Genomic DNA, 15,667 nt, shown 5'->3' with positions numbered 1-15,667 from the left:
TGGAGTCGCCAATTAACCTAGCATGTTTTTGGAATGTGGGAGGAAACCGGAGTACCCGGAGAAAACCCACGCATGCACGGAGAGAACATGCAAACTCCACACAGAGATGGCCGAGGGTGGGATTGAACTCGGGTCTTCTAGCTGTGAGGTCTGCACACTAACCACTTCTACGCCATGCAGCCGAAAATATGAAAAAAATAAGAGATTTGGAGAGTTCCTTGTTGTGTTTTTCTTGGTTATTTTTTGATCCATGTGATATGACTGACACCTAGTGACTAGTATGGAACACTACATATTACGTCTTTGAATGCATCTTCTGAATTCGTTTGTAATTTTGTGAACAGGTTTGGCTGAGAGATGGCCGAGGGTGGAATTTAAGAATTGAACCCTGGTCTTCTAGCTGTGAGATCTGCGCGCTAACCACTCCATCGCCGTGCCACCCTAGCACTAAATGTGAGAGAAAAAAAAATAAATCTTTTTTTTTTTTTTAGCACTAATGTGAGAAAAATCTATCATCTCCATCACTTGCTTGCTTTACTTTTCAAAGACGAGGCATGTTTGCGTTAAAAAAGGCTTCGCTACACATCATAAATAAAGCCAAGAGCTCACGCAACTATATCTGTCCATCCAGAGCTGAAAGTTTGATCATTTCGTTTTTATCCTGTGAATAGATTAACCTAGCATGATGTTGTGGTTAAAATGTGACCGCACTGTTAGTATTAGCATTAGCATAGTATTAGTATTAGCATTAGCTCACACAGCTATGCTAATTTTGCTAATCTTTGTGACCTCCGTTCCCACTCCTTAATGTTATGTTTTTATATGCGATATATGTACATCTATGTTGGAAAAGTGCAGATTTACAGTGTATGTGTAATAAGTGGATAAAATACAGAATAACTCACTCACACTCGGAAACCAACACAATTGCAATACACTACTGTTGGACCTCTGACAAATATTTAAAATTGTATTCTGCAGATTAAATAATGTTTTTACTCACCATTTACATGACCTATGACCATTGAGGTGTCTCAATACTTTTGTCGTTTTCAGTGCCTCAATTGTGCACGTCATCAGTTTGACTTAAAAGCTGCTAAAAATGCTTAAAATAGAACTATCCATTCAACCAATGAATAATGTACAACACTGGTGATGATGTACATGAAGCAGTAGATGTACTGCTGCTAATTCAACATGCTGGAAGCCGCCATCAATCACTTATGCAAAGACTAAAGCGATTCAGATGTCGGAAGGTTTCAATTTAGTTTGTCTCATTAGTGGTTTGGTACGAGGTTGTTTTGCCATGTGAGACATAAAACTACGAGACATGATGTCCTACATGCTGCAAACTATCAGTGAGTTAGGCATTAGGCTCCTTCTTTGTGTCATCTCAGCTGTAAATCTTGGGAAAGGAACTATGATGTGGAAGCTCACCTTGTTATAAAGTTATACTCTCGAAAAAAGAAAAAATGGGAATGTAGGCAGGGAGTGCATACATTTGATGAAAACAAGGGAAGCCTTTAGGGGAGTGCATACATTTGATACACAGAGTGATTTGGGGGGTGCATACATTTAATAAAAAAAGAGTATTTTAGTGGAGTGCATACATTTGGTTAAAAAGAGTGTTTTAGGGAGTGCATACATTTGATGTAAAAAAAAAAAGTGTTTTAGGGGAGTGCATACATTTGATACACAAAGTGATTTAGGGAGTTCATACATTTGGTTAAAAAAATTGTTTTAAGGAGTGCATACATTTGATCCAAAAAGCGATTTAGGGAGTGCATACAATTGATCCACAAAGCGATTTAGGGAATGCATACATTCGATTTAAAAGAGTGTTTTAGGGGAGTGCATACATTTGATAAAAAAGTGTTTTAGGGGAGTGCATACATTTGATCCAAAAAGCGATTTAGGGAGTGCATACATTTGATAAAAACAAGGGAAGCATTTAGGGGAGTGCATACATTTGATAAAAAAGTGTTCAGTGGAGTGCATACAATTGATCCACAAAGCAATTTAGGGAGTGCATACATTTGATTAAAAAGAGTGTTTTAGGGAGTGCATACATTTGATTAAAAATAATGTTTTAGGGAGTGCATACATTTGATTAAAAAGAGTGTTTTAGGGGAGTGCATACAATTGATCCACAAAGCAATTTAGGGAGTGCATACAATTGATGAAAACAAGGGAAGCCTCTAGGGAGTGCATACATTTGATTTAAAAAAAGAGTGTCTTAGGGAGTGCATACATTTGTGAAAAAAAAGAGTTTTCAGGGGAGTGCATACATTTGATTAAAAAGAGTGTTTTAGGGGAGTGCATACATTTTATTAAAAAGAGTGTTTTTAGGGAGTGCATACATTTGATCCAAAAAGCGATTTAGGGAGTGTATACATTTGCTGAAAACAAGGGAAGTTTTAGGCCGTGCATACGTTCTCTGGTTCAAGCCAAAGCAGAAAATGATACATGGTGCTTTTACTGTCACTTACTTGGTTGTGGTTCAATTCCTGTTTCCTGCAGAAGGAAGAAAGGTGATAATTAGTAAGAACAAGCAATGAAAACATTGTAATTACAGGGCACCGTCTGCTGTTGAGTTTTCCTGGATTATGCTCCACAAAAAGGTACTTCTTACTGTAAATACTTATCACACACACCCTGATAAGCAGTTCCGGAGTATTCGTGAAATAAAACGAGGGCTAGATGATTGTTGTGGGTCTGTCTACAGGTGAGGGACTGAATGAGAGATTTGAACAAGATAGTGCTCGCTCACCAGGCTGAAGAACAAAAGGCCGCCATGTTTAACCCGTGATAATATTTGCAGGGCTTTTCATGAGTCGCCCACTCATTCTCCAAACATTGCTTGTTGTTTTGCACTGTGGATAGACTGTATGAGGAAACCCCAGGGTGAGGAAAGCCCTGACAAAAGGAGGGATTGTCTGGCGTAGATACAGCATCACGACAAAAAATGTCAGATTGACAGGAAATTAAATACTCACGAGAACAAAAACTCCAATGTATGACTCATTTGTGTAAAAAATGTGAGTAGGGCTTCCTAAGAGAATTCGCCAATCTGTCTTAAATCAGAAACACACGCTGCTATCAAACTGCAAACATGTGTTGCAGAACCTTGGCTTGTGTCAAGTGACAATGAAGTTTATGAAAAAGCTAATTTGGAGTGACAAGGAAAAGGAGAACAAAATGTATCTTTCACCTTGGCACCAACAAACATGGTGAAGAATGTCCTTGGAAAACGGTCCATGGCTCTCATCTCCACACCTTAAGCTCCAGCACAAGAAACCACATGTCTTCGGCCCTTGTGCCCCTCCCACCTTCCCCACCCATAAAAATCACAGCGGAGGCATCTGCCAACAGCTCTTTATGAGACAGATGAGATCTCGGAGCAGGGAACTCCCGTACGCGGAATCTTGTGTTGCAATCTTAAACTCTTCTCCATCTGCATGTAGAAGTCATCAATCACATTAACACAAGTGTCCATTATTCATTCATTCATTCATTCATTCATTTTCTACCGCTTTTCCTCACAAGGGTCGCGGGGGGTGCTGGAGCCTATCCCAGCTGTCTTTGGGCGAGAGGCGGGGTACACCCTGGACTGGTGGCCAGCCAATCACAGGGCACATATATACAAACAACCATTCACACTCACATTCATACCTATGGACAATTTGGAGTCACCAATTAACCTAGCATGTTTTTGGAATGTGGGAGGAAACCGGAGTACCCGGAGAAAACCCACGCATGCACAGGGAGAACATGCAAACTCCACACAGAGATGGCCGAGGGTGGAATTGAACCCTAGTCTCCTAGCTAACCACATGACCGCCGTGCCACCAGTGTCCATTATTTCTTTGGTAAAATCAGTTTGTTGAATACAGACTAGCATTTTAAATCTAATCTAAATCTAAATCTCCTGTCTTACATAGGATGGTTGATTGGGTGGTACACCGTCGAGACAAATGGCCGGGTATATAGGAGAATGATTAGATGGATGGATGGAAGGATGGATGATTGGATGGAAGATATTAAATGGATGGCCAGAGGAATAATTAAACATATAGCTAGTGGGATGGAACTCTGACTGATAGATGGTCGTTGGATAGGAGCGTTGATTAGGTCAGTGGATGAATGGAAAAAGGATGAGATGGATGAATGGATGGATGGGTGGCTGGATAACAAGAAGGATAGATGGATGGATGATTAAGATTCATGGGTGGTTGGAAGAATGTTGTCGTGGTTAGATGGATGGATGATCTCATGGATTGATGGAAGAATGATTAAATGGATGGATGAAAGCATGATTAGATGGCTGAATGGATCAATGATGGGTAATCATATTGATGGATGCCTGGATGATGGATAGATGTATGGAAGAAAAATGGATGGGAGTGTGAAAGAATGATTACATAAATTACGATTTGGATAGACGAATGGGTGATTAGGTTGATGGATGATGGAAGGATTGGTGAATGTGAAAGAATGATTAGATGGATGGATGAAAGATTATAAAGATGATAAATGAATGATGGGTGGCTACTGTATATTATTAGATGGCTTTCCCCTTAAACTACATTGAAAGGGTGTCTTTAATGTTAAAATTTAAAACAACAGGTGTATCTTAGGTGTAGACCAGGGGTCTCAAACTCAATTTACTTGGGGGCCACTGGAGCTCGGGTCTGGGTGAGACTGGGCCGCATCAGGTTTTCCAAAAAAAAAAAAAAAAAAAAATGCATTTATTAAAAACAAAAAAAATTAAAAAAACTTTGCTTTGGTTCCAATTTTCCACAAGAAAAGCTCTGATAAAACATTCCACTGTTCTCAAATATCTTACTTTTTATTTTTCTGCACTAAATAAGATAAAAAAATAAATAAACAAATCAAGAATAAAGAAAATCAATCAATCAGTAATAAATAAATAAATATAATAATAATAATAAAATGGCAAATAATAAAAACTTAAGAAACCACATATAGTTGGTGGGTAGACAAATACGTTTTTTTGCAGATTAAAATTAACAAAGCATTATTAGAGCCCTGTAGACATGACAAAACACGACTATAGTCACATTTATATTCTTTTTATTTACAACATATTGCACAACTGCAGGGTCTTGAGACACATGCTAACTCGCAAACTAGAGAGCTAGCGACCTAAACGGTAGCCTTCAAGTTATTTCCTTTAAACTTAAATAGCCAAAAACTTACCACTTCCACACGGATAGGGAGGATAACTATTAACAGTTATTTAACCTTTAACATGAACATTAATCAAACGTAATAATTTTTTCTGGGTACATGATACCATACAGCATCCATATCAAACTTGCTCGGGCCGCACTAACATTAAACTTTCATATCAAGGCGGGGGCCTCAAAATAGTGTCCTGCGGGCCACATTTGGCCCGTGGGTCGCGTGTTTGAGACCCCTGGTGTAGACGATGATACCACTGTGTGTGCTATTTGTATGATGTTCTGGTCTGTGTGGAACCGTGGTTCTATAGGAGCAAATGATGGGCCCTCTCTTTCACGCTAAAGTATACAGCCCACAATAACCAGGGACAATGATGCATTTATGGTTTCCTTCATGTAAATGCTCAAATTCAGAGCAGCCTTTCTATTTCAGGACAGCGAGTAAAAACATTGGACGTATGAAGTTTCAGTCTGAAAGTTTGACAAAAGAGCATTATTATGGGAAAAAGAGTGATTACTGATGATATGCAACACTATAAAGCAGGGGTCTCAAACTCGCGGCCCGCGGGCCAAATGCGGCCCGCAAGACGCTAGTTTGAGGCCCCTACCTTGATACCAAAGTTTAATGTTGAAATGACAGATTAAAGCTGTGTGCACACCGGACACAATTAACATGATTTTGCCCCGCTCATACTTTTACCCTACCTTGTTACCCTACCCTGTTTTGCTTTGGATTAGCAATGAAGCTAAATGCTTATGACGCTGGGTACAAATAAATGCAGGAAATGATTTGGAATAAAACGGAAAATACACGTCAAGATAAAGCATCTCATAAAAACATGTTGTTAAAGTTATGACGCTGCTCCCAGATGGAACTGAGTACGATGCTAACTTGCTAATTGGGTAAAATTATTAAGTTTCATTAATGTTCATGTTAAAGGTTAAATAACTGTTAATACTGTACATTTGAATCTGAAAAAAATAATTTCTCTACCAACTGTATGCGGTTTCTTACTTTTTTCTTATTTTCTGTTTTGTTATTATTTTACTTATTTATTACTGATTGATTTATTTATTGTCTTTATTCTTAATTTGTTTATTTCATTTTTTTAAATCTTATTTTGTGTATAGAAAAATAAAAATTAAGAAATTTAGAACAGTGGAATGTTTTATCAGATATTTTGGTGTGGAAAACCGGAACCAAAGTAGTGAAAAAGTGTAGGGTATAGCAGAAGCAAAAGCATTGAAGATAGTTTTTTTATTGATTTTTTTTTCCAGTTTTTAATAAATGCGTTTCGTTTTTTTTTTTTTTGAAAACCTGAAGCGGCCCAGCTTCACCCAGGTGGCCCCCAGGTAAATTGAGTTTGAGACCCCATGCTATAAAGCATTAAACATACTTTTGCAACAACAACAAAAAAAAACATCTGAAATAAAAGTAGCTGTGTTGGACGACAATTAAATGAAAGTGGAGCTGGCAGTTGGCGTGTTTGGACGGTTGCAGCAGAGAATATTACAGGGCCCTGGCCACCACCGCTAACACTTACACAGTGTCAAATTGGAGGCTGACACCAAAAAACAGCCAAGGTAGCAATTATGGTTTTGATAAAGGCATCGCTCCCAGAAGCAAACTGGAGCCAGGAGGTTTGTTTGTGTGTGCTCAACAAACTCACATAAACACTGAAGACACAGAAAGACATCCAAAAAGGAGGCCAAGAGCAGCTGCTGACTATGAGTGTCCCTCGGTTTTAGCCACCATATTTAGGCTTCATTGCCCTCGTCCATCAAGTCTCTGTTACACACGCGTTCAACTGTTTAACAAAACACACAAACAACAATGACAACTCTTCATTTGTCATGCAAGAGGCGGCAGAATAGGAATTTTCAACACAATTTGTAAATGGCAAACCTTATTTACGGCTGCACGGCGGTCTAATTAAGCATTTTCAAGCCAAACCTGTTCACAAAATTACAAAGGAATTCAGAAGATGCATTCAAAGACGTAATATGGAGTATTCCATACTGGTCACTAAGTGTTGATTACACAGGGCTTAAACTTCAGGGGGCAGGAAGCAGATGCCTGGTGAATTCAATGTTATAAAAGTGTACACAAAGTGGTGTTTTTGTACATCCATTTCACAATTTAGGGAATATTTCAGCATTAATATTACAATTTTCTATTTGATCTTGTATGAAGTTGTTATGATCATACTTAAAGCAGCCATACCACTGCTGCCAGTTATATCTTCATTCATTTTCTACTGCTTTTTTCCTCACGAGGGTCACAGGGGGGCTGGAGTCTATCCCAGCTGTCTTCGGACGAGAGGCGGGGTACACCCTGAACTGGTCGCCAGCCAATCACAGGGCACATATAGACAAACAACCATTCACACTCACATTCATACCTATGGACAATTTGGAGTCGCCAATTAACCTAGCATGTTTTTGGAATGTGGGAGGAAACCGGAGTACCCGGAGAAAACCCACGCATGCACAGGGAGAACATGCAAACTCCACACAGAGATGGCCGAGGGTGGAATTGAACCCTGGTCTCCTAGCTGTGAGGTCTGCGCGCTAACCACTATAGCACCATGCCGTCCCCAATTATATCTTTTTACACCAAAAACCAGCTCAAAAATATTTTGTTTTGCAAGTACTTGTGCCACGCCACGTTGCGGTTCAAATTTCGTGGCTTCACTCCATCTGAGTTTTTCAAAATAAATGAATTAATAAATTATTGCTGTTTTACCGTTGACAGCAGCCTAATATTAGTCAAGAATATGCACGAATTAAGCATTTTCAAGCCAAACCTGTTAATAAAATTACAAAGGAATTCAGAAGATGCATTCAAAGACATAATATGTAGTATTCCATACTGGTCACTAGGTGTCAGTCATGGTCACATGGATGAAAAAATAACTACCACAGGAAGTACGCTGTCAAGAAAAACACAACAAGGAACTCTCCAAATCTCTTATTTTTGTCTAATATGTCATATTTTGGGCTGCACAGCGGTAGAGTGGTTAGTGCGCAGACCTCACAGCTAGGAGACCCGAGTTCAATCCCACCCCCGCCATCTCTGTATGGAGTTTGCATGGGTTTTCTTCTGCTTTCCTCCCACATTCCAAAAAACATGCTAGGTTAATTGGCGACTCCAAATTGTCCATAGGTATGAATGTGAGTGTGAATGGTTGTTTGTCTATATGTGCCCTGTGATTGGCTGGCCACCAGTCCAGGGTGTACCCCGCCTCTCGCCCCAAGACAGCTGGGATAGGCTCCAGCACTCCCCGCGACCCTCGTGAGGAAAAAGCGGTAGAAAACGAATGAATGAATGTCATATTTTGGGCTGCATGGCGGTCAAGTGGTTAGCGCGCAGACCTCACAGCTAGGAGACCTGAGTTCAATCCCACCCTCGGCCATCTCTGTGTGGAGTTTGCATGTTTTCCCCGTGCATGTGTGGGTTTTCTTCCCGTTTCCTCCCACATTCCAAAAACATGTTAGGTTAATTGGTGACTCCAAATTGTCCATAGGTATGAATGTGAGTGTGAATGGTTGTTTGTCTATATGTGCCCTGTGATTGGCTGGCGACCAGTCCCAGGTGTACTCCGCCTCAGCTGGGATAGGCTCCAGCAACCCCCCGCGAACCTCGTGAGGAAAAGCGGTAGAAAATGAATGAATGAATGAAATCTGTGACTTGAATCTCGTGGTCTCCTATGAACGAGTCTCTTCGTTTGCTTTGCTTCCTTTGTGCATTGTTAAGCAGACCTCGTGCTCTCATCCCAATATTCACGCTGGAATCAACATCAAATTTACCGTGACATCGGAGCCTCTTCACAGTTGAAGAGGAGCTTGTTGATGCAATATCATCTACCTCGTGCCTCCGGCCTCGAGCGCAAGTCATGACTCTGTTCTGGCATAAAGTCCGATGGCTGTGATCATCTTGTGATGTCATCCTTCTCTTGTAGAACAAAAGATTTTTTTTTCTGTATTACATGAAGGGTTCATGAAGTGCACAGAAAAAAAAAGATTTTTTTTTTTACGTGGGAAATTGGCAATACCTACTTACCCACAAGTACCCCAAGAGTGTCCAGAGAACCATAATAGACACGCTATGCTTTTAACTTCCTCAAAACTCCTGCAATCAGCATAAATACATCCAGAGAGCAAAGTGAGCATCTACTATCCCACACAGTAGAACTAAAAATACAAGCTGGTATTTATGACTGCTGAGAGCAAGTTGATGTGAAATCTGGCCTGTGCATAATAACACATCAGAGGGACGAGGACAACTGCCAATCTGCTTCCTACTAGCCTAACTATCTGGCTTTTTTTCCTCTCACAAACTGTAGGAGTGTGCATGAGGGTTGTAATGGGTTTAATAGCATGGTTGCACGCTCAGCTGCTGATGCGAACCGCTGAGCCCGAGCCTGGGTTCTGGCTGTTAGTCGAAGTGCAAGTTTACCTGACAGCACATTTCTCTGAGGACAGGACCCGACAGGCCAGCGAGGCTGGAGAGGAACCAGATGTGAGTTTCAGACGTGTACAAAAAAAGTCATCATTTTCAAAAAAGCAACACGGCCTTGGGTGTCAAATAGGCTTAAATCTGGATGGGTAAAAAAAATAATAATAATCTGGATGGGTAGGTCATAAAAAACAATAAGAAACACTTGTTTGGATCTGTTATGCATCTGTCATACTCAGAGTTTTATATACAAATACTACTACTAGGAATAAACTGGACTAATAAACTAAACTTCAAACATGTATGATATAGTTGCTTAAATACAAATACAGGCAAAAATGGTGGTACTGTATTCCCTCGTTAGTCCCCGTTAATTTGTTACAGACCTGACCGTGATAAGTGAATACCTGCAAAGTAGGAGTCCATATTTAAAAATGGATTTGTATATGTGTACAACCTTTAAAATACAGTTTTTAACATTAACACTCCTTTACATTTGCATTACCTCATATAGTTGACATTCATTCATTTTCTACCGCTTATCCTCACGGAGGCTATCCCAGCTGTCTTCGGGCGTGAGGCGGGGTACACCCTGGACTGGTCGCCAGCCAATCACAGGGCACATATAGACAAACAACCATTCACACTCACATTCATACCTATGGACAATTTGGAGTCGCCAATTAACCTAGCATGTTTTTGGAATGTGGGAGGAAACTGGAAGAAAACCCACGCATGCACGGGGAGAACATGCAAACTCCACACAGAGATGGCCGAGGGTGGGATCGAACTCGGGTCTCCCAGCTGTGAGGTCTGCGCACTAACCACTTGACCGCCATGCAGCCCAAAATATGACATATTGGACAAAAATAAGAGATTTGGAGAGTTCCTTGTTGTGTTTTTCTTGACAGCGTACTTCCTGTGGTGGTTATTTTTTCATCCATGTAATATGACTGACACCTAGTGACCAGTATACTACAGAATACTACATATTATGTCTTTGAATGCATCTTCTTTGTAATTTTGTTAATAGGTTTGGCTTGAAAATTCTTAATTCATGCATATTTTTGACTAATAATAGGCGGCAGTCAACCATACAACAGCAATAATTTATTAATTCATTTATTTTGAAAAACTCAGATGGAGTGAAGCCACGAAATTTGAACCGCAACGTGGCGTGGCACAAGTACTTGCAAAACAAAATATTTTTGAGCTGGTTTTTGGTATAAAAAGATATAACTGGCAGCAGTGGTATGGCTGCTTTAAGTATGATCATAACAACTTCATACAAGATCAAATAGAAAATCGTAATATTAATGCTGAAATATTCCCTAAATTGGATGTTCAAAAACACCACTTTGTGCACACTTTTATAACATTGAATTCGCCAGGCATCTGCTTCCTGCCCCCCCTGAAGTTTAAGCCCCGTGTAATCGTTCAACACGAGTGGACTTCCTGTCGCCACCCTGCCAACCCAATCTTCCCTCCCACCAGGCAATCTGCTTCTGCTGGGAATTGTTGACTTATGGTCTCGTGAAACAACACTTTAGGGGTCGGAGTTATCCATCTGCACTGGTCCACCGACTGGTCCACTGACCGTGTAGCGGAACAACCCCCCCTCCCCAGTTTTGGTCAACAAGCATACGCACTTGTGATAACAACTTGGCTAGCTCTTTATCAGACCATTCACTAAACAGCGTCAAAGAGAGTGAAGGAATACCTTGAAATGGTGGAAGAATGAATGACACAGTACAGGTCTCATATATGACCTTTGCATATGCATTCATTCATTCATTTTCTACCGCGGGGTACAGCCTGGACTGGTGGCCAGCCAATCACAGGGCACATATAGACAAACAACCATTCACACTCACATTCATACCTATGGACAATTTGGAGTCACCAATTAACCTAGCATGTTTTTGGAATGTGGGAGGAAACCGGAGTACCCGGAGAAAACCCACGCATGCACGGGGAGAACATGCAAACTCCACACAGAGATGGCCGAGGGTGGAATTGAACCCTGGTCTCCTAGCTGACCTTTGCATATTTGAACAGAAAAACCAATGGTGTGACATCTGTTTGGTTGCAGTCAAAAAAAAACTGCATGTTTCAAACATTGGTCATCTGTCAGCATCTCAGTCTTCACAGCGCCAACCCAACCCCGACCTGCTTGCTTCCTCCACACTGAACTGTTCAATGATTTACGCCAACCCCATGAGCAGTCGGGGCAAGAGCTGACACGCAAGAGACACTTTTTCCTCATCATTTCCAAAGCACCGCAACATCCAGTAAGTTAATGCATCCCCCGAGCCCTGTCGGGGATATATTTACACCAAAAGGAGAGCTTGTGAAATATCTGATGCATTTTTGGCCTGTGCACCAAGAATCTGTCTCTATAAGCTCTCCACAGTTATAAAACAGCATTGTTGCATCTTTAGGGCTACAATGTCAAGTCATTAAGTAAGCACACCCTTGACACGCATAACCTGCACCTTTTTGGCCCTGTAAAAAGTGGAAACTGGTAGCTTAGAGTCCAGTAGGTAGTCCGAGAGGGAACGTTAAGAGTAGATTGAGCCTTGGGGAACGTAAGTGGACTCCTACAGTACCCCTACCTCTGACAGTAAAATACAACTGGAATCTAATCTTCAACAAAGGGATTATGGTCAAAGGAGGCTAGTCAAAGACTGGAGTGCTGTGTTGTTTATAAAGACCTGCCAAAAAGCTAGTCAAATATAACCGATATAAGCGGTCGCCAACCACCTAATGATGAAATGATAAAACGAATAAATACATTTTTTAATAACTACAGTAAATTGTATACAATTTTTGCCTGATTTCTGATTTTCCCATTTTCTCTTAAACGTGATGCAGTTGATGTTTGCTAAATACAAGAATGAAGAGTCTTGAACCAGTCATGATGTGCTATACATATCACTATATTGATACTTACTATGGTACCCATTATGGCATTGGATGCTCATATCACCTAGTACTTCGGTACTAGGTGCACTATTAAAAAAAAAAAAAAAACTTAAACTGTATTATGGAAAGCAGGAAGTGAACAAATGTAACAGTTACTGATTGTAAAAGTACCAGATATGATGCATGTTCTCTGGGTGGGGGCCTCACAGAGAAGACCCAGAACACGTTGGCGAGACTATGTCTCTCAACTAGTCTGGGAAAACCTCTGGATTTGTCAGGAGAAAACATAAGTGGGAGAAGATAGATGAGTGGATAGATGCCACTGTTAATTATTTCACATCTCATAAGTCTGTCCCACCTGGACAGTTAGTATGGTACACATAATGTCATTGTATGGTCATATCACCTCGTACTTTGGTATGGGACAAAAAAAAAAAAAAAAAAAAAAAAAATCTGTATTATGGAAAGCAGGAAGTGAACAAATATAACAGTTACTGATTGTAAAAGTACCAGATAGAGGGGTAGGATTTAATAAGCTTTGCTTCTTCCTACTCCTTTTGGACATGTGGAACTGTGAACTGATTATGTGATGCATTCAATTGTAATCTGATGCATGTTCAAATGAAATAAAACCATTACCATTGAATAAGTTTCCAAAAAATTCAGTTTGTCTCAATGGGAATGAAGAGTGAGATGATGTATGGAGCTCTACTGTAATGTGAGTAATAGTAAAGCCTGCGATTTCTAAAACACACATTTGGCATTCGTCTTACAAACTAAATGTTTTTACAGGCTCTACAAGCACTTACTTCACATGCATCAGGCCCCCCCTGTGACGCGGGGGCGAATAAAGCATGACTCCCTCGCCTCTGGAGCCATCTGCCTTGCTTGTTATCGTTATTTGCTGTGTCGCAGTGTTTATATGAAGGCTGTATGCTTGATGGAATAGATGGGCAAAGACTCCATCAATCAAGCCCCCCGAGAAGTTTGGTGTGGTTTGATACCATCGTTTGTACGGCCTAACAGGCTCGCATGATTTGTTAAAGAGATATAGCCCGTGTGGACTGAAAACTATTAGACATCACCTCCAAGAGAGTGACATTCCATTGCTGCAGCCCTCCTACAGGGACGTTCCCCCTCTTGCTTTCCTGGATTGGAACCCTGTAACATGAGAATGAAACAGGTGTTTAAAACGGGAAATTAGATGCAAAAAAAAGTCAAAATATTCTTTCCTGAGGTTTGCCTAGTGAAATAGTCGATAAACGCCTGTGTGTTTAAAACCGCTGGAATGGAAGAAATATCCCACTTGGAAGTTACCTAATGTGGAAAAAAACCCAGTAATGGTTCCACAATGTTTCCCCACAATGTACCACCTCAATTTGTTAGCAACCATGTTTGCAAACGCCACTTACCATCACAGTTTAACTTTAAATATGCATCTTAAACTTGCAGGCATGTCTAAACTCCCCTAAACTTGTTCTAGTCTCTGCTTTCTTAAGTCGGGGTGACTCATGGTTCTGTCACCCAACCCCCAGAAATAGAACTTTGTTTGGTGTATGAAGGTTGGATGTTTATCCCGGGGTCGGTCATGGCGAGTGAGTTCATGCAAGGACGTAGCCGAGGGGAAAATAAACAGCTGGAAGTCTTTGGCTTCAGGGCAATTTAATTTGTGTGACTTAAAAAGCGATTACATGTGCAAGTGTGTATGGAGAATAATAAACATGACCTGAGGGAGATATATGTAAACACGGAGGACACTTAGTCAGGGTTTCTCAACTCAGCTGCATAAATCTCTAATAAACATTCTAATAGACCTTCTTCATTATGATGATATTCAACGTATAATGCGACTGAGATCCAAGCTCAAGTCAGTATTTTAGCCTACCTCAGGAGACTTCAGTATGAATAACTTTCGTTCATTCATGATCTACGCCGCTTAATCCACATCAGGTTGTAGGGGAATGCTGGAGAATGTCTATTTTGACTTTGGGCAATTTGGACTTTTTGGACTTTGGGCATGCAAAATGAGATTCGATCCTGATGGTGAAAGTTACACCCTGGCAAAAAAGTCCTATAATTAATTGTATTGGACCCTAAAAGGTAGGCCCTATCACAGTATCAATGACCAGGCACAATTTTCAATCAATTGGAATATATAAGATACTAATCAGGAGATCAGGGTTCAATTCCACCCTCGGCCATATCTGTGTGGAGTTTGCATGTTAAGATAAGATATGCCTTTATTCGTCCCTCAGTGGGGAAATTTGCATTGCACAGCAGCAAGAGTACAGAAAAAGTTAAGCAGTACAAAATACACAATATAGAAAAATAAACAATATTATTAACAAAATCAACAGTTTTTCCCAGAGTTATATACAATACAGTATGTAGATAATATGAAACGAGATGAGATATATGACCAGTCTATACACTGAGATCTTGCTAGTGAGTTAATATGAGGCATTATGGAAATACTTCACATAGTAGAACTTAGTATATTGCATTTAGAGCCCTATGTTCTCCCCGTGCATGTGTGGGTTTTCTCCGGGTACTTCAGTTTCCTCCCACATTCCAAAAACATGCTAGGTTAATTGGTGACTCCAAATTGTCCATAGTTATGAATGTGAGTGTGAATGGTTGTTTGTCTATACGTGCCCTGTGATTGGCTGGCGACCAGTCCAGGGTGTACCCCGCCTCTCGCCCAAAGACAGCTGGGATAGGCTCCAGCACCCCATAGAAAATGAATGAATGAATGAAGATACTAATCTTTTGTACCTTATTCAAATACACATTTGTCTCGTCTGTCTTGTTTCCATGGTAAAAAAAAAAAAGTGATTTCAAAGTGACAGCATCCAATCAAGCACTCACAAAGGGCGCTGCTGCAAAGTTGAAAGTCCTCTCAAAAAGCTCAACCGTCCCTTTGGTGTCTGAACTCAATTAAGACAGGAAGAGATGCTATCTGTGTAATATTCAGGCGCCTGAAACTGTTCCTTTATCCATGTTATTTCAGCACACACACTTGCGTCACTTCCAGGAAAAATAAAACGATATAGCTTTGAGACACAATTTCCTGAAATAC

The sequence above is a fragment of the Doryrhamphus excisus genome, chromosome 17, assembly GCF_030265055.1.
Source record: "Doryrhamphus excisus isolate RoL2022-K1 chromosome 17, RoL_Dexc_1.0, whole genome shotgun sequence".
In the NCBI taxonomy this organism is placed as follows: Eukaryota; Metazoa; Chordata; class Actinopteri; order Syngnathiformes; family Syngnathidae; genus Doryrhamphus; species Doryrhamphus excisus.
This window is presented reverse-complemented; position numbering follows the sequence as displayed.